This window comes from Lygodium microphyllum, chromosome 19, assembly GCF_053477565.2.
Source record: "Lygodium microphyllum isolate KBCC chromosome 19, Lygodium_microphyllum_v1.1.10, whole genome shotgun sequence".
NCBI lineage: Eukaryota > Viridiplantae > Streptophyta > Polypodiopsida > Schizaeales > Lygodiaceae > Lygodium > Lygodium microphyllum.
The window spans coordinates 88,345,452-88,367,561 of record NC_141153.1 but is presented as its reverse complement, the minus strand read 5'-3'; positions in this window follow the sequence as shown (position 1 = coordinate 88,367,561).

Sequence of the window (22,110 nt, the reverse complement as noted above, 5' to 3'; positions counted from 1 at the left end):
TGCATGCTCAAGAATCAATTTCAGGTGGTTAAATAATTATTAACTTTGGTTTTTCAATTATGTGAATTGCTAATTTTAGGTGGTTAAATAATTGTGCGTCTACTACCGCGTCTATATTAGCGTCTATTTGCACGGATATATAGATGCAAAATTCGTGTCTATTTACACGCAGGTTTACACGCATTTATAGACGCTCTGATAGACGCGCCCAACTTTGCGCATCTAACGTGCGCGTCTATGCCTCATTTCTGTTGTAGCGATGTCTTGCTCCAGAAATACGCGGGGCTATTTACAGTTTGTCAACTTTGGTGCAATGGATCTCACAGAAGGAGATTAAGACATCCTCTATTGAATCCACGAGGCGGGGAGTAGTGGAGACGGTCTGTCTCTTTGAGAAATACCTACTCCTTCTTGTGCATATTGTAGATGAAGTGGAGATTGCTGGACCTGTCCATACGCGATGGATGTTCTTCTTGGAGCACTTCATGAAAACCCTAAAAGGCTTTGTGCAACAACGAGCTTGGCCAGAAGGTAGCATGGCTGAAGGTTGGTTGGTGTCTGAGGTGCTAGTGCATATTTCACAATGGCTACCAACGGTGGATCCAGACAACAAAATGCTATGGTCACTGAAGGATGATGATAGACTGACTGGAGATGTGGTGAAATGGGGTAGAAAAAAGAATGGATGCCTCAATGGAGGAGAAGGTGAATCGCTTTTGGATGTTGCACCATGCCTCTATGGAGACGTGGCTCGCCAAGTACCAGATCGCTAGGCAAGATCGAGAGGAAGACGAGGAGCTGAATTCCGACATAGTACGCATCATTGACCGATTCGATATCCCAAAGGCATGGAGGAGATACCGCGGTTCATGTCAACGTGATGGTTGCATGACAGTAGCGTCTCGCGAAGGGACAGAGGTATCAATGGAGGAGTGGGAATTCTCGAGGGGATGTAGTCCAAAGGTGATGAGGGGTTTAGAATTTTTCGTATCTAAATTTTATATGTGACATCTAAATTGAGTGTTTCAATGTACAGTACAAAATATATAGTGCAGTATGGTCGCGCGGACGGCATTTTCACGTGGAGCGTATTGACAAAATGCGCTCCACAATGGACTGTGGTATCATGGCAAGGTTCGAGCAAGAGAGCCGGCAACGAGCAACGGATCCAAACACAGTTGTGGATGAGATGGAGTATTTTGGGAACTTGCAAAGTATTGTTACGGTGGATTACTGTAGCTTCTCCATGATACTATTCAATGTGCAAGAGTTCAAAGTGGTACTTGGAGGAGCTGGAGCAATAGTTCGACGAGGTCCATTTGGATTTCTTGAAATAGATTCTAAAAAAAAATGGACAGATTTGCGCGACACCTTTGTGTTGCTGGCCCATTGGAACAGGTGCATGGACTCATTTGTTTGCTAATTGTATTACGACATGGTTTATGTCACAATGGTTTGAACTCTCTTGTACATGTTTCTGAACATGTAATATTCTATCCAAACCCCCGACAACCTTGATGGTGGTATGTGTTACCTTCAACTCCCCGAAGTGCGAGAGTATATGATCAAAGCGATGTTTCGAGCATAGATGAAGATAATATGCAAATAGAGGGGTCGATATTGCCAGGGGTGGAGGCCATCGAAAGCTTGGAGCTAGCATCGGCTAACAATGATGGAAATACAGGAGTCCAAGAATTCTTTGAGAACGAGGTGGACTCAACCTTTTGTGGTGACATGTCTATCGACCTTCCAGTGTATGCGGAGTTGTGTCAAGAGATTGACATGGGACCATAGGATACTTCATACTTGGAGCATTCACTTACTCAATTCGTTGACCAATTGCTTATAAGGGTATATAAGATATGTATCACTACAAGGAATTGGGCAATTAGTGATGCCGATTAGCGACGACGGATATCGGCACCGCAGGGAAAAAAAACGCGGCCGAAACCAGAGCGCCGTTTTCATTTTCTTTTCTTCGCCTTTTGAGAGCGAGAGCGAGGGAGAGAGCGAGGGAGAGAGCCAAGGCTTTGTGAGAGAAGAAGAGGAAGAGACTTGCTGCCGCCGCCGCCACTGCCACCGCCATTGTTCGCGAAGGAGAGGAGGAGCCCTCGTTGCAAAGAGAAGCCGCCCACGCTCGCCATATCTCATTGGTGAGTCTCCCTCTCTCTTTGTTTTACTTGTTGAAGGTTTAAATCGTTCTCTTTTGTTTGTTTAGGAGAGGAAATGAAAGAGAAGGAGAGGGAGAGGGAGAGAAAGAGAGGGAGAGTGCATTCTCTCTCTCTCTCTCCCTTTTGCTTGTTTAATGTTTAAATTACTTTCTTTTTTGCTTGTTTAGGAGAGGAAACGAGAGAGTAAGAGAGAAAGAGAGGGAGAGGGAGAGGGAGAGGGAAAGAAAGAGAAAGAGAAAGAAAGAGAAAGAGAAATAGAGGGAGAGGGAGAAGGAGGGGGAGGAAATAGGAGAGGGAGAGAAAGAGAAAGAGAGGGAGAAGGAGGGAGAGTGCATTCTCTCTCTCCCTCCCTCTCCCTTTTGCTTGTTTAATATTTGAATCACTTTATTTTTTGCTTGTTTAGGAGAGGAAATGAGAGAGAAAGAGAGTGAGAGGGAGAGGAAGGGGAAGGAAATGAGAGAGGGATAGAAAGAGAAAGAGAGGGAGAGTGCATTGTATCTCTCCCTCTCCCTTTTGCTTGGAGGATGTTTAAATCACTTTATTTTTTGCTTGTTTAGGAAATGAGAGAGAAAGAGAGATAGAGAGGGAGAGGGAGAAAAAGAGAAAGAGAGGGAGAGGGAGAGGGAGAGGGAGAGGGAGGGGGAGGGGAAGGAAATGAGAGAGGGAGAGAAAGAGGGAGGGGGAGGGAGAGGGGGGGAGGGAGAGGGAGAGGGAGAAAGAGGGAGGGGGAGGGGGAGGGAGAGGGAGGGGGAGGGAGGAAATGAGAGAGGGAGAGAAAGAGAACGAGAGGGAGAGGGAGAGGGTGAGAGAAAGAGAGGAAGAGAGGGAGAGGGAGAGAAAGAGAGGGAGAGGGAGGGGAAGGAAATTTAAGATAATATACGTATTGATAATGGTATGCAATGTGCTTTGCATACGACCACGTACTTCATCAAAATGAACCCAAAATTATTGTTATAGAAGAAGAAACCCTTAAATTGAGTATAAGATAATTTCTCTCAGGTCTTATGACTATGAATAGAATTGATTGAAATAAATTTTATTACTATAGTTCTAAAATTTCATAGATGGCGCGCATTAATTTTAAAATGGATTACTTATACTCAAAGCCGAGATATAACAAAAAATTATCTACCGGGACAAACAAATCGTTGACTATGATACAAGGCCGAGATATAACATCGGAAAATCTCTCAACTACTATATACAATGCAAGGTTTATGGTCAACTTGCAACTTGACGTACATCTCCATAAAGCTATCCATTTAAGCCTCGTTTGCTGTAATGTAGATAAGATGGCAAACGAAGAAGGTCTTATTGTTCAAGACCGCGAGTCGTATCTTAATCAGCGTGTCCCATGTCCTTACTCTCAATGCAAGTTGGCAATTAGACGAAAACGCCGATTGTCTATAGAACACGTACGACGATTTGGCGAGTTTCAATCTGAGATCATTGATCAGGCGATTGCAGATTTTCAGCAAACGGTAATTTGAAGTTAGCATTTTTCATGCATTGTACTCTCAAGCTAATTGAAAACCATATGCGATAAGATTGGGTCTTGTTGGAAAATTTTGTATCCAGGGGGGTGATGTCTCGACCCAAGGGGGAGTGCACCCTTTGCGGCCAATTAGAAGAGTTCGTGGACGTGCGATGGATGGATTGCAGGAGCCAATCGACCACTCGCAAGGCCCATCTATACCGTCAATGCCAGAGGAGACAGACAACCTTCCCGACTTGCCATCAATCTTGGAGCATGAGATGGAGGCAATGATCGATGCATTGATTCCCATGGATGTTGAGACATCTGACCCGCTTAGAGAGAAAGCATCCATACCATTATATGATGGGTGCCGAGTATCTCGGTTGAAGACATTGCTTGCACTCTTAAGTGTGCAAGCAAAATACGGTTGGAGCGATACGAGTGTGACTGAGTTATTCAGGTACCTTGTACACAGACTTCATTGTTTTTTTTTTTTAACAGTATTATTGCAAACATGGATGGATTTTTCAAGGTGTTTTATGATTTTTTCAGGTTATTGAAATATCATATATTGCCACCTGCAAACACCATGCTTGAGTCTCGTGATGATGCACGACATGTTTTACGGAAGCTTGGCATGGACTACAATAACATCCATGCATGTATCAACGACTGCATATTGTTTCGAGATGAATACGAGACTATGGAGACATGTCCAAAGTGTGGTGCTCACAAGTATCGACAGGACTTGCAAGGGCAGACCATCCCTCAAAAAGTCCTCATCATCCCCCGCATAAACCACATGTTTCGCACGTCTGCCATGGCAAGCTTGACAACGTGGCATATGCAGAATAGGTCCACGGATGGAGTGCAATGAATATCAGCAGATTTGCGCGCATGGAGCCACATTGACTCTACCTTCCTAGGCTTTGCGCGAGAGCCAAGGAATCTTCGGCTCGGTCTCGCCATGGATGGTGTGAACCCATTCGGTCTGCGCTCGACTTCTTACAGTGTGTGGCCTATAGTGCTTGTCAACTACAACATTCCTCCATGGCTTTCTACGAAGAAAGGACATCTCATCCTTAGCTTGCTCGTTCCGGGCCGCTACAAAGTAAAAAATATGGACGTGTATCTTCGTCCATTAGTCGATGAGCTTAAGATTTTGTGGGAGGAGGGGGTCACGGTGCAAGATATGAGCAGGCGCTATGGTCGGCGGTCAGCCAACATTCGAGCCATTCTCATGTGGACGATGCATGACTTTCCGAGATTGGGAGAGTGCTCAGGTGAGCAGACCTTTGTTCTCGCTGGTAATATCTATATTTTATTTCATTCAATCAAGTATTCACTAGGTCGTGGATCGCCTTGCAGGTCTCGTTACCTCAGGTTATCATGCATGTCCATTGTGTGGGCCACAGTTAGACTCCCGAAGGTCACGAACCATGAAGAAGATGGTATATCAAGGACACGCCGCTTTCTTGCCGGAGGATCATGAACTCAGGGAAGGTTTTCTTGGACGACCTCCATCACGTATGAACGCTGCAAGCTGGTACAAGCTGAAAATGGTAAACCCGGAATCACATCCAAATGGAATGCGACGGTTCTCAGTTTTCTACGAGTTGCCATATTGGACCCACTTACAGGTCAACCACTTGTTGGATCCCATGCATATTTTCAAAAATGTGGGCAGCTTGCTATGGGACCACATCACAGGAAAGAGAGACACTATAGGGTCATGAATGGATTTAAAGGAGGTAGGTAAGATGGAGGCGCTTTGGCCGCAGTCGAGTGCTGAAGGGGGAGTGCGGCTTTCTCGCGCTCCCTGGGTTTTGTCTACCAAAGAAGAGCGCATTGTGAAGCAAGTAATCAAGTCTATCCGCACTCCGATGGGTATGATGCGTTCTCTCAGGTCCGCATTTTCTAAAGATGACCAAATATCTGGGCTAAAATCCCATGATTGGCATAAGATATGTCAGGTTTGTGAATAGAATGGATTTTAATTAGCATGGACATTTTGAAATTTGAAAAGTGACCATTATTCTTAATGCTTTCTCATTTGTGGTAGTTTGTCCTACCGATCGCGATCGCGGGATGCCTAACTCCAGAAATTCGCGGGGCCATTTACAAGTTGTCGACTTTGGTGCAATGGATCTCACAGAAAGAGATTAAGACGTCCTCTATTGAATCCGCAAGGCGGGGAGTAGTTGAGACAGTCTGTCTCTTTGAGAAATACCTGCCCACTAGCATGCTCACGATACAAGTTCACCTTCTTATGCATCTTGTGGACGAAGTGGAGATTGCTGGACCTGTCCATACGCGATGGATGTTCTTCTTGGAGCGCTTCATGAAAACCCTGAAAGGCTTTGTGCGACAACGAGCTCGTCCGGAAGGTAGCATGGCGGAAGGTTGGTTGGTGTCAGAGGCGTTAGTGCATATCTCACAATGGCTACCAATGGTGGAACCAGACAATGAAATGCTATGGACGCTGAAGGACGATGACAGGCTGACTGGAGATGTGGTGGTTGGAAATGGGGTAGAAAAAAAAATGGATGCCTCAATGGAAGAGAAGGTGAATCGCTTTTGTATGTTGCACCATGCCTCCATGGAGACGTGGCTTGCCAAATACCAGATTGCAAGGCAAGATCGAGAGGAAGCGCGAGCTGAATTTCGACGCAGTACGCGTCACCGACCGATTCGATATCCCGAAGGCATGGAGGAGATGCCGCGGTTTATGTCAACACGATGGTTGCATGGAGCCTTGACCGCAGTATCCAGCGAAGGGACAGAGGTCTCAATGGAGGAGTGGGAGTTCTCGAGGGGATGTAGTCCAAAGGTAATGAGGGGTTTAGAATGTGTCGTATCTAAATTTGCTTGCTACATCTAATTTGAGTGTTTCAATGTGCAGTACAAAATATATAGTGCAGCGTGGTCGCGCGGACGGCATTTTCGGGTGGAGCGTATTGACCAAATGCGCTCCACAATGGACTGTGGTGTCATGGCAAGGTTTGAGCAAGAGAGCCGGCGACGAGCAACGGATCCGAACATGGTTGTGGATGAGATGGAGTATTTTGGGAACTTGCAAAGTATTATTACGGTGGATTACCGTAGCTTCTCCATGATAATATTCGATGTGCAGTGGTTCAAAGTGGTACTTGGAGGAGCTGGTGCAACAGTTCGACGAGGTCCATCTGGATTTCTCGAAATAGATTCCGAAAAAAAATGGATGGATTTGCGCGACACCTTTGTGTTGCCGGCCCATTGTGAACAGGTACAACTAGTCATTTGCTTGCTAATTGTAATACGACATGGTTTATGTCACAATGGTTTGAAGCCGCTTTGTAAGTGTTTGTGAATAGGTAATCTTCTATCCAAATCCTCGACAACCTCGATGGTGGTATGTTATACCTTCAACTCCTCGAGGTGCGAGAGTATACGATCAAAGTGATATTCCAGGCATAGATGAAGAAAATATGCAAATAGAGGGATCGAAATTACAAGGGGTGGAGGCCACCGCAAGCTTGGAGCCCGCATCGGCTAACAATGATGGAAATACAAAAGTCGTAGAATTTTTTGAGAACGAGGCAGACTCGTTCTTTTGTGGTGACATGTCTATCGACCTTCCAGTGTATGCCGAGTTGTGTCAGGAGATTAACATGGGACCATAGAATACTTCATTCTTGGAGAATTGTATTACTCAATTCGTTGTTTAGATCTTCCATAAAGGTAGATAAGATATGCATTTTAAGAGGGAGTTTTCAAAAATGATTTATATTAATGTGCTTTGTATAGTTTAAATTGATTATTCTAACATCATTTTTTATCTGTGCAAGTATCGACATTTTCAGGATGAGTCGAGGGATGAGCGATGAGGAGTTTCAGGAGATGATGGCACGCATGTCTCCAGATCAGCTCGCGAGATTCAGAGAGATGGTAGATCAGGAGCTGTCTTGTTCTTCGTCAGGGTGCTCTACTAGATCAGCTTCAGCGCGATCAGATGCTTCAGCTTCGAGTAGACGATCTCGACGCTCGCGACTTGGGCCAGAGGGAGGGACTGCGACTGCAGGAGGATCAGGGGGTGCTGCTGTGGAGACACGGACGCGGTGTCTCCGTCTCGTCGTTCAGCTGGAGCTCGGTCACCTCCAGGATTTGTCACACTTGTGGGGACGTCCACTCCAGTTACTCCGGCTTTTGCGCAGCCGTCGGCAGATGGCACACCTTTTGGTGGCAGTCCTTTTGGTGGCACCCCCTTTGGTGGCACCCCTTTGAGTGGCACTCCGTGTTGAGAAATAGACAAATGATGTATGCTCCAAGAGGAGCTGTCCTGGATCCCATATGCACAGTGAGAAGAGTGGAACAACACAAAAAGGCTATAAAGGCATGTACTTGACACTCATTTCAATGTAATGGTACTATCCACTTGATTCACTCAAGATTGTGTTTATGAGTCCAAGCTAATCTATCTTGGAACCTAATTCACTTGAGTTACAATCTCCCATTTTGATAATGTATCATGTGTTTGATTTGCGTCCACCATAGCTAACTAGCTCTAGATCCGTGTTTTTCAACATGGTATCAGAGCCATGGTCGAACTAGTTGGCTAGTGTGTGTGCACTTTTCCAATCTTTCTCTCTCCCATTCTCCCATTCTCTCCATCTCTCAAAGTCATCCAATGTTTTCTCTTCATTTCAAGATTAGGAGGGTCAAGTATTGAGGCTTTGCCAAGTTTTTTTTTAAGTGCTGCAATCCTAGAAATGGTGGAGAAGAGATCAAAGCTTATTATGAAGGGTCATCATCCTTGAAGCATAGCTCTTCAGTCAGATCAGAATTGCAGTTGAAGCAAAAGAAAGCCATAAGGAGCTTCAGGGACCTGACAACTTAATCTAACTAGGCGTGCCTTTAAGCTGATGCAACTTTGCACAAAAGGCTTGTATCTCTGAGGCTCATCAAAACGGCGCATCCTTTTTGTTTCTGGTAAGAACGGAGCTGGTCTGATGTTTGAGTGTCTCATGCGTGTGGTGCTGCGAGACGTAGTCAGACCCAAGCTCGGCGGGTTCATAATCACACATGCTCTAGGCACCTCCATCTATTAGCAAATACACAGAGAAAGAAAAGAATCAAGGGGTAGCCTTGAGCGGCACAAAAGCGGATGGTAGAGGCCTGTACACTGATAGCGACGCAGGAGTGCTGCAAGCCCGAGGGCTGCAAATCTGCCATTCAGGCGCTCTGTGTACGAGTTTTTTTTAAAGGCCATTTGCTGATCTTCTCCTTCTCAAACTTAATGAAGACTGCCGAAACAGCGAGCATAAAGTATACCTGTGGAAGCCATTGACTAAGGCAGGATAACCGACGGCTGAATTGACGCTGACAACTGAACGCAGAAGACGACATATTTTTTTACTATATTAAACCCCACCATTAAAGGTTTTTGAAGTCTATCTTATCAAAGCCCTGTTCACACCTTGTTTTATCCATTTTAAGAAAGAATTCATACTAGTCCCTTCTTGAGAACCTCGTTCACACATACCTCTGGTTGCATTCAAACCTTCACTAAAATTCAATATAAATTTTTGACATTGTAATCGGGATTAGACACTGCCATTGAGCAAGATTGCCAATTGGTAAGACCTTCCTGCATGAAATTATTTGTTTGCACAGTTATCGAATCCCTTGTAAATCTCAATCTTCTTGTAAAAGGATAGACACTGCCCGAGAGTTCTCGCGGTAAGACCTCCTACTAAAGATGACTGAAGTGGAACATATAGCAAAATTTAATGGCGAAGGCTTCCATGCCTGGAAGGAGAAGACCATGTACCATCTTATGCGGAAAGACTTATGGGACTTGTTTGAAGATGATGCAGATAACAAGAAGGAAGATGATGAAGACGGGTTCGTTGAAGAAGACCAGTTCAAATCCAAAGAATGGAAGAAGATGAATAATAAGGCACTAGGCATCATTGCCTGGGGATTAAGTGATGATGTGTTACATCATATATCTGGCATTAGAAATGCTAGAACCACCTGGGAGGAACTTGATAAAATGTTTGGTACTCAAGCAAAGAATTCAAAGGTAAAACTTCTCATGCAGTTTTATAAACTGGATATCAAAGACAGTGCTTCTATGACCATACACATTAATAAGTTTAAGAGTTTAAAAACTCAACTTGCATCTCTTAAAAAGAATATTGAGGAAGATGAAGCAATAGCCGTACTACTTGCAAGTGTAAACAAGGATCCATATGAAAATCTTGTGTCCACTTTGAGTAATGTTCCAAGCCTCACACTTAAAGATATTGAGCACTCACTACTCGATGAAGAAGGCAAAGTAAAAACCAAGAATGCAAAAGACAATGTCTCATCATCTAGGGAAAATCTTTTGTACACCAAAGGAGCTACCGGACCTAAAGGAAGAGGTCGAGGATTCATCAACAACAATAACAAGGATCGGATTACATGTCACTATTGTGGTAAGACTGGCCATGTAGCCAGTGAATGTTTCCACAAGAAGAGAGCCCAACAATTGCAAAGTGATCATCACCAGAACCAATACATGGAAGAAAAAGAAGAAGAAGAATATGCTTCCACTACCATCAACAACTCTGATAGATTGTTTTGAAGAACTTTCATTGTATCTTTCATAGTGAATCTTTCTTTTCCTTAGTGGATTTGATTTGTAAAACCCTTGCCAAGATGTAAAGTCTCAAGCTTTAACTTGACTAGGCTGCCTATGAGCTAGTCTTCCGGGCCATGTTATCATGTAGGGGGGGCAAAAGCCAGCAAGTGTAGGGACTCATCATTTGAGGGGGGGTGTTGAGAAATAGACAAATGATGTATGCTCCAAGAGGAGCTGTCCTGGATCCCATATGCACAGTGAGAAGAGTGGAACAACACAAAAAGGCTATAAAGGCATGTACTTGACACTCATTTCAATGTAATGGTACTATCCACTTGATTCACTCAAGATTGTGTTTATGAGTCCAAGCTAATCTATCTTGGAACCTAATTCACTTGAGTTACAATCTCCCATTTTGATAATGTATCATGTGTTTGATTTGCGTCCACCATAGCTAACTAGCTCTAGATCCGTGTTTTTCAACACTCCGGGAGAGGGTACCCCCGTCGGTACACTGGATGTACAGGGGTCTCCTGGATATGCCCAGGAGCGTGGACGGAGATGGGAGAGGGCCCATACAAGGCATACTCCTAGGGATTATGGATACCTAGTGGATGGCAGGTCAAGAGCCATCATCATGAATGATGAGGGGAGGAGGGTGATGGCTCGCATGAGGGAGTTGTGCCAACAAGTTTTTCGGCACAACGTCCTGGATCATTGGAGGAACATACCGGAGGGGAGCAAGGAGTACATAGTAGCATCCTTGCACGAGGAGTTCCCGGTGCCAGCCACAGTGGATAGATTCTCTACGGGCTGGATGATGGATTGCATGCGTGCATACATGTTACATAGACGATCCGACGCACGCAAGGCAATCAAGAGTGGGGCTCCAAAGCCCGAGTGGTTAGATGCAGACGACTGGCGCCGACTGAGGGAGGAGGCTACAAATTCGCCAGGACATTGGAGTTAGCAGCGGGAGGCGGCGAGGGCACGAATCGAGGCCGGATCGGTACATCATCTTGGGAGTGGCGGCCATAGGACATATTTGGAGGACTTTGTAAGTTTCTCTTTTGTTTTGCTTATTTGTTTTTTTGAGATATTCTTTGTACTGACAATCATGTTTCTAACAGTTAGCATTTTGTTTTCTTTGCAGCACTCCATTACAAATCGCGATCCGCAAGGCCTTGAGACTCGATATGCAGAGAGGCACGGTCTCAGATCATTGATCGACCGATTGTATAGACGCGGCGGCCCAGTAAGTCACTCATCTTTCTTGTCCGTAGTTACCATGAGATATTTGAATGCATTATTGTATGGTGGATTGATATGTTGTTTCTTTTTCTGCAGAATCCGTTTGATGCTCCTTTGCAGCGGGAAGAGCTTTCGGGGGACGAGGATTTGTAGCTCGCCCTTGGATCCTTAGATCTCACATACCTTTAGTTTTTAGTCGCCCGATCTATGTAGACATTTTCTATGTATTAATGATATTGTTTTATGATTGTACCAATCGCATTTTATGCGATATCATGTATTTATTTCATCTATCAGTTTTATGATTTCAGTATACATTCTTTTTGTTTGCAAACGCTTTGTATGCAGCAGTGCAGAAACTATTTTGTATGGCTCTCATACAGCACACAGGCTGCCCTGCCACAATTTTTTTTTTCTCTGTTACCGTCGCTATTTGCGTCGCAAATTTACTGCACACGTCGCTATTGTCATCGCTATAAGCATCGCAAATTGTCTGTAACCGTCGCTATATGCGTCGCATTTGTGACGTATATAGCAACGCATATAGCGACGCATATAGCGATGATTCTATGGCGTCGTCAATAACGACGCTTTTTGCGACGACGGGGGCAAATTTTTTTGTTTGTATTTTCGTCGCTTTAAACATCGCTATAAGGTCTATATCTTGTAGTGCATTTTAAGTGAGATTTTTTTAAAAATGATTTATATTATTGCACTTTGTATGATTTAAATTGATTATTCTAACATCATTTTTTGTCTGTGCAGGTGACTTTTTCAGGATGAGTCGAGGGATGAGCGATGTGGAGTTACAAGATATCTTCACACGTATATCTCCAGAACAGATCGCGAGATTCAGAGAGATGGCAGACTAGAAGCTGTCTTCGTCTTCGTCAGGGCGCTCTGATAGATCTACTTTAGCGTGATCTCATGCTTCAGCTTCGAGCATACGAGCTTGACACTCCAGACTTGGGCCAGAGGGAGGGAGTACTTCGGGGTCAGGGGGATGCTGCAGAGATACGCATGCAGTGAGCTTGCGGTCGACACGGGATACGAGTGCGACTCCTCGCTCTCATGGCCCATCTAGGGAGCATGGCTCAGGCTCAAGTGGATACTGTGGAGGCACGGACGCGGTGTCGAAGGGTTTTCGAAAGAAAAGTCGTGACCACAGAGGACCTTGACTAATCCCATGATAGAAGATCAATCAAGTGAGATTACGATTCAATTTGAAAGAAGGAAGCTAATGCCTCTTCTCTTTCAATCCTCTTTCTTATCAACTTGCAACATGATGGTTGTGTTGGGTCTTCATCATCATCATCCAAGTTTCAATATCAGTCAAGTGTAGATACCACTTTTGAAGCAACTAATCAGTTTTTTGTGGACTTCTGCACTAAGTTTTGGTACCCCAATGAAAACAGAGACTGGAAAGATGGAAACAGATAACTCTGAACTCAAAGGAGGTGGATAGACATGGGTTTTAGAGACTTTATGTAACTATGTCAGGCTGCTGGAATATCTGGTGACATCCTTCATCCTATTGGTTCTTTCTACTTTGACACAACTTTTTTTTTGTTCAGCATGTGAGCGGGCCTGTGGAGGGCATCATTCCACTCATACATAAAAGCTTCTCCCAGAAATCTCTACAAACAGGTAACTTGTCCTCATCTTTAAGTGATTTTCAAGAATCTCAAATTGATGGTGGTACAAGTGCTGGTGCAGGGATTACTGGAGCTTGATATAAGGGGCCTCTTTGTCCTTGTCCATAAGGTTAATTGTAGTATTGCTCATTCTGCAAAAGCGCCTTCAATTCATGCAAATTTCCAAGATATACATCTGGCTCAGGAACAGGGGAACTTAAACTGTCAATGCCATAGTGACAGCAAGCAGCTTAAGCTTCAGATATCGTTGTGTGAATTTTGGCTTATATCCCTAAGGGTCTCGCAGAAGTACAATTCAATTTGACAAATTCTGTCTGTTGACGGCAGATCAACTCCCCTTTCCAGAGTATGCATGCTAATTTCTTCAACAACCACCATTTCTACTATTTTGAGAAGTGTAGAGCTTGTCGGATCAGGAAGACACTGGATGTGATTCCGGTGACTGTTGGTTGTCACACACTGATTATGAGTGCAATCTGGAAGTATAATTATCAGTTGTCTAAGCAAACAGATGGTGGTTCTTGTTCTCTGCAACGATGGCATTCAACTTTCAAAATGCATATAAGCACTGAAGGATATAGATCATTTTGTTACAGTTTGGGAATATCGTGCCAGAATGTGGGACAATTCACTGTCATCAATGTGGAACTGAGATTCCTTTCACACTTCTTCAACTACGGCTTCTTCGTCATCACTTGTCGTTTTCTTCAGCAGAGCTTCATCGAACTCCTTCGTCCACTTCATCTTCAACTCAATCATTCCCTTATTCATTGCAGTAGGGTGATTCCTCCCCTTCATAATCTCGATGAAAATCTCCCTGACGACGTTCAGAGCCTGGCGGCTTCTATGGCTATAAGGATTGTCTAGGGACATGCTCTCATAGTCTGCAAAATACAAGTAGTCCTTGTAATGAAAGCAATCAACCATGGAATGAAATCTAACTGAAATTGAAAATTAACTAAGCTACAACAAAGAATTAACAAATCTATTGCACCAAGACATCCTCATCATGTATTAATGGTTGGGGTTTCAAGAATACATGACGGCCATGGCTGAGTGCTTCAAAGCTAAGAAAAAGCTTACTCCAAGAAAATGGTAAAGCCAAGATTATTGAATGATCAAAGATGTCTTGCCTTTGGCCTCTAGTCCCTTTTATTCTAACCCTCTTCAAAACTTAAGGGCTGTTCACACATGTACACATAGGCTAGGGCTAAATTTACAAAGGCTGGAATTAATCCAAGGTGCAAATATTAATGTTGTATTTTTCCTTCATGACAAACCATCCCATCCTGAAGATGGTTTTGTCCTCAAAACCAAGAAGTAATGGCCTAAATCCAAGTCAAGGATGATAGTAATCATGCCCATTCATCTTCCAAATGATAAGAAAGCACTGTCCATGAAAAGAAGACCTTTTGCATACCAAACTGTGAGAAAACTGGCTGCTGTCCAAACAGGGCTGACTCACTAAAACTGCCATAACTTTTGATATATTGGTCTAAATAAGGCGTATGAGGTGTGGAAACAAAATATACACTCCCAAGCATCACCCCATAACATCAGAATCAAATTTTGATGAAGTCAGGACAGTTTTATTGTCTGCAGAAATTTCATACAGCAAGCTGTCTCTGCACAGTCACTGCATACTGCATCATATATCATCCTGTAATAACCAAGGAAAGTTACTGACATAAGTGGATGGTTGCCAAGAAGACTCTTCAATGGGCAAATTCTTCCACTCCAAGCACTGAGATACATACTCTTTAACATATTTCCATAGACCTTTCCAATAGAAGCTTTGATGAACTCTATCAAACGTCTTGAAAAGGCCCAAGTGACCAGCCATTGGCGATGAATGCATCTCTTGAAGCACCTTCAGCTTGAATTTACTGCTGGGAATCAAGTACACTTTACCCTTAAACCATAAGAGGCCATTATGCACTTTAAAATTAGGAAATTCAGCATCACACCCTTGCTGTAATTTCTGTAAAATATGGGCAGCATGCTCATCAAGCACATATTCCTCTTGAATGTCTTCAATCCAATCCTTATAGATGGTAGACACAGTAGATAGACTGCATGCCCACATTCTTGATAACGCATCAGTCACCACATTATCCTTGCCAGCCATGTATAATATTTCAAAATCATATGATTGCAAAGTGGCCAACCATCTCTTTTGCTTGGGAGAAAGATTGGGCTGCGAGAGAAAATATCTCAAGACCCTATGATCGCTTTTGACTTTGAAGTGTGTCCCATAGAGGTAGTGGTGCCATTTCTTGATTGCATGTAAAATAGCAAGCATCTCCTGCTCATAAACATGCATCTCTCTCTCTTTGTCATCAAATTTTCTGCTCTCAAATGCAATGACACCATGCTCCTGTACCAAAACTGCTCCCAAACCTCTACCACTGGCATCTGCATAAATGGTAAAAGACTTGGAGAAGTCAGGGCAAACTAGTATGGGTGCTGAAACAAGCAATTCTTTCAGCTCATTAAAGCTCTTGTCAGCTATCTCATCCTAAAAGAAGGCCTCCTTTTTCAGCCGATCGGTAAGAGGAGCTGCAACATGAGCATAGTTCTTCATAAACCGTCGATAAAAGGATGACAAACCAAGGAAACCTCTTAATGAAGTGGCATTGGTTGGTGTAGGCCATTCTTTGACGCACTGAACCTTCTTAGGATCCACTTTGATTCCATCTTCTCCCACTATATGACCCAAGTACTCCACTTCCTTTGTCATAAAAGAGCATTTAGTGGCCTTGGCAAACAGTTTGTGTATCCTCAATATGTCAAAGACCTCTTTTACATGCTGCAAATGGTCTTCTTTATTCTTGCTATAGATCAAAATGTCATCAAAGAATACCAAAACTGTTTTAAAGAGCAATGGCTGAAGTATCTTATTCATGAGAGACTGGAATGTGGCTGGAGCATTTGATAACCCAAAAGGCATAACCATAAACTGATAAAGACCCCTCTCCGTCCTGAAGGCTGTTTTGAATTCATCCCCTTCCTTCATGCGTATTTGATGATATCCTGATCTCAAGTCAATTTTGGAGAACACCTTGGCATCCTTCAATTCATCTAAGAGATCATCTATTCTAGGTATTGGATACCTATTCTTGATAGTGACCTTGTTGAGATCGCGGTAATCAATGCACATTCGAAAGGAGCCATCTTTCTTCTTCACAAGAAGGACTGGAGAAGTAAAAGGTGATTGACTTGCCTTAATGAGACCCATTTCCAAAAGCTCTTTGACTTGGCGTTCTACCTCTTCTCTTTCCACTTTGGAGAGGCGATATGGTGGTTTGTTGATGGGCTTTGTATTGGGCAGCAAGTCAATGGGATGATCTACTTCTCTTTTGGGAGGAAGAGAGGTAGGTGGCTGAAAAATATCATCATATTCTTTCAGCAAATTACAAAGACATGGGTCCATATTGTTGGTAGGAGAAGAGGGCTGATCCTCTTCAATCTTGGAAAGAAGAATGGTGAACATACATGCCTTTGCATTTATCTCTTTCTTAACTTTCTTGGGGCTGATCATCTCCATTCTTTTCTTTTCAGCTCCATGTAGTGTTACTTGTTGTCCACACCATTTAAACTCCATTTCCATGTTGTTGAGATCCATGGTAAATCTGCCCAAAGATTTCAGCCAGTTGCAGCCAAGTATTATATCAATGGGACCCATTTCTAATGCAATTAGGCTCACTGATGTAGTGCACAATGGGGAAAGGGTGATAGGTACATTTGGACAGCATTGATTGCTCATCTCAAAATTTCCATTTGCCACTTGGATTTTGAGTGATGTAGGCATTTCATGCGTATTCAATTTCAGCCCATTGAGTGACTTAGCATTAATGAAGCTATGTGTACTTCCCGTATCTATGAGTATATGAGCGGTCCTTCCCTTGATTTGACCTTTAAGGCGTAAGGTATTATCCCCTCTTGAACCACTCCATGCATCACTTGATATGGCACATAGCGATGGATGTAAATCAGTCCATGAATCATCCAAATAATGACCACCCGGGTTGAAAGGAAACCCATCCATCGGATCATAGAACTCATCATGGCCATTCTCTTCATTTTCATGCGCCTCTTCTTGAGTTGTTGTGACATCAAGCTGAGCCAAGCTTCCTTCAATAGATTCAACATCGGAATCATCCTCGATGATCATGCTAATCTTCATATTTTTGGCCTTGCATTTGGACTTATGATCGGGTGACCATTTCTCTCCACATTTGTAGCATAGACCTTTAGCATACATATCTTTAAGCTTGTCATTCGATACCTGTTTGCCTTGAGTAGGGGCTGAAGTTTTGGCATTTATATCAGTCCTCTTTCCATCAAATCTATTTTCAGCATTAGGTCTGAAATTACTGCTTTGTTTTGACCCAAACACAGTAGGAAAAGTGGGTATCTTGTTGTAGGTATTGCTGAAAGTATTTGATGGCTTCCCAATATGCTGAAAATCAGTTTTAGCATGCCCATAATGGCCTGATGTCCTTGGGAACTGTGTAGGCTGAAAAGAATGCCCTGTTTTTGGTTGAAAACCCTTGTATTTTTGCCCATAACGTTCAGCCAATTGAATGGCAGCTTGTAGGGATGTAGGATTCATGGCTCCAACTTCAGAAGAAAGAATAGATTCCAAACCAAATATGTATTTATTCAACTTGGCACTATCAGAGACCCCATGAACATACATCGAGAGGTTCAAAAACTGATTTGAGTACTCTCTAACCGAGAGACCACGTTGCTCAAGTGCATACCACTTTTTCTCTAACCGCTCTTTTTCAATAGGGGAAACAAAGACTTCAATCATAGCATTTTTCAATGCATCCCAAGACAAGAAGTCATGTCCCATCCTCGCCATATATCTCCACCAAGTGTGAGCATAGCCTTCTAGATGAAGGGCTGCAAATTTTACTTTGGCATTCTCGGGCCTTGGGTAAAGGGAAAAATACATCTCTAACTTGTCAAACCACTCCAACTCTGTGGGTGAAGGGTTCTCTCCCTTGAAGTTTGAGATAATTATTTTCTCCTTGTACTCTCTCTCGTATTGAGGAGGTTGTCCATTAGGGTGCTGCTGCCCACTATGGTGTTGTGGCCCAAAAGAATTGCCAAAAGGTCCTTGCCTAGGATATTCATTATTTCCATGCCCTTGTGCATAAGGAGTTTGCTGTCCATAATGCATACCATGACTTTGTGGCTGGAAACAATGTCCTTGAGGCTGAAAGTATGTGTTGCTCACATTGGGAGGTTGTCCATGCATCGGTGAGTTGAAAGGTGGTTGCTGCCCATTATTTTGCTAATTCCAACCATGATTTAACACGGGACTTGGCCTATTGGGCTGCACTTGAGTAGAGAAATTATGTTATGGTTGTCCAAAAGCATTTGGGGCTGAATTCACATGTCCATGTGGCTGCCCATAAGAGTTTGGGGCTGAATTAACATGCCCTTGCTCATAGCCACCAACATTTGCTTGAGGGTAAAATTGTTTGTAGAAAGAGTTGCACCCATGGATGTCTTCATCATGCTTTTGGCTGAAAGTGACCCTTTTGTTGATGGAATTGTGGCTAAGTGAAGTGGGATGAACAAAATCCTTAGCTTTAGATGACTCTCCAACTTCAAATTGACCTACCACCTTAGGAGTAGGTGGTTTAGGTGGTTCTTCAGCCCTATGAGGATGTGGGATATTAAGACCAGCTGTAGGCAACATTTTCTCACCAAGAAGTGCTACAAGCTTGTCAATACCCAACCTCATACCCTCGAAACCTGATTTCATATCCTTTATGTCATTTGACAATTGTTGAAAACTGTTTGAATTCATTGAGATATGAGACGTCTCTATGGGTTGATTGGTAGGGGAGTGGGTGGAACTTGCATCGACTTCATCGTTCTCATAATGCATTCGGTAAATGGCATCTTGAGAAGTGTCATGTTCACTCCTTTCCTGTTGATGTTCATCCCTTTCCTGTTGATATTCCTTCAATTCTTCATTGATAGTATCCAAAACAGGGTCTCTCTTCTTATTCCTAGCCATGGGTTGATTTCTGTCCTGAATTTCCTGCAGTAGAAAAACTTGATTATCTTTACTTCTAGAGCTCCAAATTACGAGGTCTCTGGCTCTGTTCAAAGCTTGAAGAGCCCTCTATCCCACGATCTATCAAGTGCAGAAAATGGATGAGTACAAAAATTTATGTAAGGGATTTTCTGTTGCTGTCTGAAAATTTCTGCAGGCAGTGAATACCCTGTTCTAGTCAATTAATGGCTTGTACCATCAATACCAAGCATGTACCAACTTCATAACCCTGTAGGAGAGTCTGCCCATACTGAAAATGACCTCTGTAACCAGTAAAATGGCTGTCTAACTCAATGTAGACTGCAATCTTTAATGAGGGTATGTATACATACTCTGTTCCAAACTTTAATGCTGAACCATAGTGTCTTTACCATAGGATGCATACATTTTACTGTAGCCATATGTCTTCATACATTTGCCATACCATACATTTGCCAATATCTCAAGAACTCACTTCCCATAACTCATGCTGTAGGCTGATTTCAAGTGCCTTTGAGATTTGTACCTGCACCTAAACTTGAAAATACGTGGGATCCGAGACCCGAGGGGTTTGCAAAGTTCCCTCTCGGGCCGGGTTGCGCTCCCCTTCAGGGTCCTCGTCGGTAGGGGAGGGTCACCTCTCTTTTGTCCTACCGACTCGCCCGGCATCCACTTTTCCTCGTGGGCAAGTACATGGCAAGTGAATTCTAGCTCTAAAAATCAGTATGATATGCATGGAATAGGAAGGAAATACAATTGCCTTTCATTTGCCCTTTTCATGATATGCAAGATTGGAATTGAAAAGGCTGAAATGTAAATGAGAAATGGAGAGGTATTTACCTCAGCAGTGACTCACTGCTTACAAAGCTTTTCTCACTTACCAATTGGGTAATGATTTTCTTATGATCAAGAGGAAAAATAGGCAATCAATTTCATGTCAGGGTTAGGCAATAAAGATTGAGTAATGAAGCTCAAGAAATTACTGATTTCAGTGAATGAAAGTAGATGGGTAATGCTCATTCATTATGGAAGAGTTTGAGACATTTAGAGATGGCCATTTCAGTAAATTGAAAAGGTTTAACAAAGACAATGACTGACATAACCTATAGGCTTCATGTAATGCATTAAGCTATGAATGAAAGCTTCATTAATCCTCTTATTTCTCTTCAGCAATTGGAAATGAGATCAGCAATTGGATGGAAAGAGAAATTAAGAGTGATTAGAGTACCTCATTTAATTGATTGGAGAAGAGCATTGTTGATGAAATGACCTTCAATCCATAATGCTTGACATAGGTGAGCTGAGCTTGATAATCCGTCTTCTCTACTTGAAGTAGGTTGCAATAGGTAATAGAGAGGGCTTCAATGTGTCCAAGAGATCCCGAAATTTGAGAGGGAATGCCAAAATTTAATGGCATAAAAGCTTCATGCTGTCCATTGAACACCTAGACCTCCATTGGCTTCAATCTCTTGAATGTCGGTCCAATGTTGATGGATTCTTGAGGGGAAATGGTTGAGGAAGCTTCAGAGATGCTTTGCCCACAAAAGCCCCATGAATTGCTTTTAAAATTTCAGGAATCTTTAATGCTGTCCCAAACTGTTATACATAGAGTTTGCAATCTCCATATCCAAGCTCCATCAAAGCTTCAAGCTTCAAGATCAATCAATGTTGGTACTAGGATGTATGTAGAAGCCTCAGGGAGTATAATAGAGCAAAAACCCTTTGATCTTGATGAAGAAATCTGAGAAATTTGAGTGCTGTCCAAAACTGTCATAAAACTCCATACCCAGGGTTTGAGAAAGCTCCCATCTTCCAAAAGGAGTGAAAGATCAAGTAGAAGATGATGTAGACTCATAGTTGCACTCCATTTGATCCTCTCATGAAGAGTACAAGCTCAGATTACCTCACGTTTGCTGATCACGAAGGGGGGGCTGTAAAAACAGCGCAAACTGCTGCTGTACATCCTCTTACATCACGTGATGAAAACGTGGTGGATTTAAGGCATGTATGTACTCCATAGGAAGCTTAAGACCCATACTATACTCTTGCATAAGCCATTTGAGCATTAGAGGTCATGGGAAGAAGATCTGAGAAGAAATGTCCATGGCAGTTTGTATGGCAGCTTGAAGGAATGAGGAAAGGGAAGAAGAAACCCTTCCTTCTCAAAAGTAACCACAGTTAAAGTGTCCTGTAACCATTAGTTTGTACACTTACCCCAATTTTTGGCTCAAATCTTGATCAGGTCCTGCTATTTTGGCTGGAGCCCTTCATTTCTTCCATTATTAATGCCAAGAATCACCATCTTCATCCCTGTTTGTAGCAGACTTTCACATGTAACTCCGGTTTGAAGCCTTCATGTCCTGTCAAGTCCTATCACTCAAATTTCTAACTATGGTTTGCTCTCTCTAGCCTAGGAAACTGAATCTAGTACTTGAAAATGACTTCTGCAAGGATCTAAGCTACTGCTCTGATACCAATGTAATGAAAGCAATCAACCATGGAATGAAATCTAACTGAAATTGAAAATTAACTAAGCTACAACAAAGAATTAACAAATCTATTGCACCAAGACATCCTCATCATGTATTAATGGTTGGGGTTTCAAGAATACATGACGGCCATGGCTGAGTGCTTCAAAGCTAAGAAGAAGCTTACTCCAAGAAAATGGTAAAGCCAAGATTATTGAATGATCAAAGATGTCTTGCCTTTGGCCTCTAGTCCCTTTTATTCTAACCCTCTTCCAAACTTAAGGGCTATTCACACATGTACACATAGGCTAGGGCTAAATTTACAAAGGCTAGAATTAATCCAAGGTGCAAATATTAATGTTGTATTTTTCCTTCATGACAGTCCTCCTTCAATACGAGTCCTTCCTGAAAGGTCTCGGCCCA